We start from the raw sequence: 3,774 nt of genomic DNA, 5'->3' as shown, positions 1-3,774 counted from the left end.
CAGAGTCTTCGTGGTATAAGCTAGAATTATTGGTGGCCATTCCTGAGATCCGGAAAGTATAAACCTTGTCTGTGGTATTCCGAGTAGGATTTGGGAAAGGATGACTGTGACAAGCTTCAAACTCGCGAGTGTTGGGCGTAGTGACAGACGCAAAAGGATCACTGGATTCTATTCCAACATGATCGAGAATCGACAGATGATTAGCCGTGTGGTGACAGCGCATGATGTGTGGAAAATGATCCAACACAAAACTCACCAGCAAGTGTACCGGGTCGCATCAAGTAATAAAACTCACGGGAGTGAGGTCGATCCCACAGGGATTGAAGGATTGAGCAATTTTAGTTTAGTGGTTGATTTAGTCAAGCGAATCAAGTATTGGTTGAGTGATTTTGTATCCAACAGTAAGTAAATAGCAGAAAATGTAAAGGGAAAGGGATGAATTGCAAAAATTAAAGAGAACTGAAAGTAAAAGAGCTAAATCTTAAAGAACAAGAAATTAAATGACTGAAACTTAAAGTGCAAGAAATGTAAATTGCAGTAACTTAAAGTACAAGAAATATAAATTGCTTGAATGGAAAAGGGATTTGAGGACTGGGATTTCAGAATTTAAGCAAGGGAAATTAAATTGCAACAATTATCAAACCAAGAGATGATTTGAATTCTACTAGATCTCAAATAGAAATTGAAAATGTAATTGCAGCAGTGGTTCAACAGAAGAACCAAAAAGAGAAAATCAGATCTCAGGACTCCAGAGACTAGATAGCAGAGTCTATATCTCAATTGCCTTCCTAGATCCAAGTTCACAAAGCAATTAAAGAGAAATTAAAGATTGTAGCAGTAGAGGAAATGGAATTGAACTCAATTATGCAGTAGGAAAATCAAAGAGATCTTAAATGGAGATTGAGACAGAAGTTTCTCAATTCTTCACACTCAAGATTCAATCAAAACCCAGTAAAGAAAACAAAAGATCAGAGGTAGAAGAAATGAATTCTCTCCTCCAATTGTAGGAAACAGAAAATGGAAATTTAGCTCTCAAGTTGACTAAGGATGAAAATTTAATTCAAAGTAAGCTCTCTAAAAAAAATATCCTCTCTTTAATCCTAACTAACACCTATTTATACACTTTCTATTTTGGATCTAAGAATTTTGAGTGGGCTTTTTGATTTGGTGAAGAAATGAATTAAGTTGGATTTTTGAGTGAAATTCAGCCCATGTTGCTCCCAAGAGGTTGCTCTGCTCTTGTGGAGGGCAGAGCAGGGAAGCTTTGTGTAAGGATCCAACTAGCGTGCCAAATTTGGGAGGGGCATCAGGATGCTGCCCTGCCCTTGTGGAGGGCAGGGCAATGTTGTCATGGTGCGTCCAAGCTGCGCGCCCAAGCTCCTTGCTGTGCGCCAATGTGTGCGTGCTGGTCGTGCCAAATTGTGCACCATGCACCAAGAAATGCTTCCCTGCCCTCCACAAGGGTAGGGCAGCGCAGGCTTTCCTTGTTCTTGGGTGAGGTCCCAAGTTCGAAACTTGCTGGACGGCTTTTGTTGCCCTTTTTTTCTTGGTTTTCTTGGTGCCAAGGTAGCGCCTAGTTTCTTGCTTCCTCAAGGTCTTGTGTTCGATCCTTGGAGGTTGAAAACAAGCTAATTTTGGCTCTTTTTCCTTCCTTTTGAACGCTACTTCCTTCCCTCTTGAGCTTGGTTCGAAACCCATGGATGGCACTTGAAGAACAATTTTCTTGAATTTTTCCATGAGGAGCCCGAAACTGCTCTTGAGGAGGACAGGGCAGAGATTTTCCTTCTCTCATTTCTTGGCCTAGAATTGTGCTTCGCCCTCAAGGAGGGCAGTGCAGTGAAGCCTTGAATGCTTGGTTCATTGTTATGCTCCCTTGGAAGGCAGTGTGCTCTCATGGAGGGCAATGTGGCTTCCTCCCTTCCATGCGCTACATTCTTTTCTTCCTTGGGCCACACTTCCTTCTTTTCTTCTTTTCTTCACCTACAAATAATCAAAACAACCAATCAAAGTATCACTAAATTCACAAGGTTTATAAATCAATTAAAAATCAATTAAATTTAGCTTAAACCTCATGATTTAGCATCAATTAAATGGTGGTTGTTTGATTCAAATAAAACATGCAATTCCACTCTAAATTGCTTAATTAGGGTGCAAGAAAGTGCATAAAAACTAGTGAAACAAGTGAAATTAGCTTGAGAAATGGGTATATGATGACTTGTCATCACAGCGCACATGGACCATTTTCACTGAGAGGATGGGAAGTAGCCATTGACAACGGTGACACCCTACATACAGCTTGCCATGGAAGGAGTCTTGCGTGCGTGAAGAAGAAGATAGTAGGAAAGACGAGATCCAGAGACATTGCATCTCCAAAACTCCACTCTATTCTCCATTATTGAACCACAAGTACTTTTTATTTCATGTTCTTTTATTATATTGCAAACAAAAACCCTTCTCATTATTAATCTCCTGACTGAGAGTTACAAGGTAACCATAGCTTGCTTCAAGACGACAATCTCCGTGGGATCGACCCTTACTCACGTAAGGTATTACTTGGACGAACCAGTGCACTTGCTGGTTAGTTGTGCGAAATTGCAAGTGTGATTGCAATTTCGTGCATCAGTAGGATATTGGTTGAGGTAAAAGAATGTCCTTGTTTTGTATTTCTATATTTGGAAAATCAGGTACATACTTATGTATTGATCAAAATATTAGCCCTTATGCATTGATGTGCTTGTATATAGTTGAAAAAAATAGAAAGAAAGAAAAAAAATATATATAATAATAATAATAATAAAAAGGGGACAAAAATACCCCAAGGTAAAGTTTAATAAAAGTCAATGCATATGTATTATAAAAGAAAAAGAGAATGCATGAGTATGTGAAAAAGTGAGGAATGGGTAGTTAGACTAGTACATAATTGTATAGGATGTTATGTAGGCTAGGTGGGAAGCTTAGGTTAATCAAAAGATTCACTTTTTAGTCCACTTAGCCAAATATATAACCCTACCTTAACCCTAACCGCATTACAACCTAGGAAAGACCTCATGATATATGTACGCATGCATCCAACAACTGTTGATTGTTAAAGGAAGAACAAATTTTGGAAGAGCATGAAATAGGGGAGAATTGAGTGATTAACCCGATACACCGAGTGGACAGAGTGCAAACACTTCCGGTGAGGGTTCGAAGCTCAAGTCCGTCTTCCCGGCTCTCACTAGCGTTCTTCATGCAAGTTACGCATATCTCACTTTGATGATTAAAATTGGTAGATTTCATGCATTACCCACCATCTTGCCCTATGTGCTTGAATGTATCCTGAGAAGGTCGATTTGCTTATGACCAAGTGGATAGTAGCACCCATCTTAGTTGCATTCATGTAAATAGATTGCATATCTTGAATCTCTTGCCTTTGTGATTCTTTGGTCTTTTACTTTTCTCTAATCATGAGGACATGCTATAATCTAAGTGTGGGGAGGTTGATAAACCCCATTTTTAGGGTTTATCTTGTATACATTTTGAGGGTTTTATCAATGATCCTATGCACTTATTCATATGAAAATGCATGATTTTGTGTTCCTTTCCCAATCTTGCCTCATGGATGAAAACATGCTTCCTTTGCACTAAATTAGATATATTTTTAATCCTCCTTTAGTATCATTCGATGCCATGATCCGTGTGTTAAGTAGTTTCAGAGTTTATAGGGCAAGGATGACTTGGAAGGAGAATGGGAGCACGCATAAAGGAAATGAGCATGGAAAAATTAAGCTTTGG

This window comes from Arachis stenosperma, chromosome 10 (assembly GCF_014773155.1).
Source record: "Arachis stenosperma cultivar V10309 chromosome 10, arast.V10309.gnm1.PFL2, whole genome shotgun sequence".
NCBI classification, from domain to species: Eukaryota; Viridiplantae; Streptophyta; class Magnoliopsida; order Fabales; family Fabaceae; genus Arachis; species Arachis stenosperma.
This window is presented reverse-complemented; position numbering follows the sequence as displayed.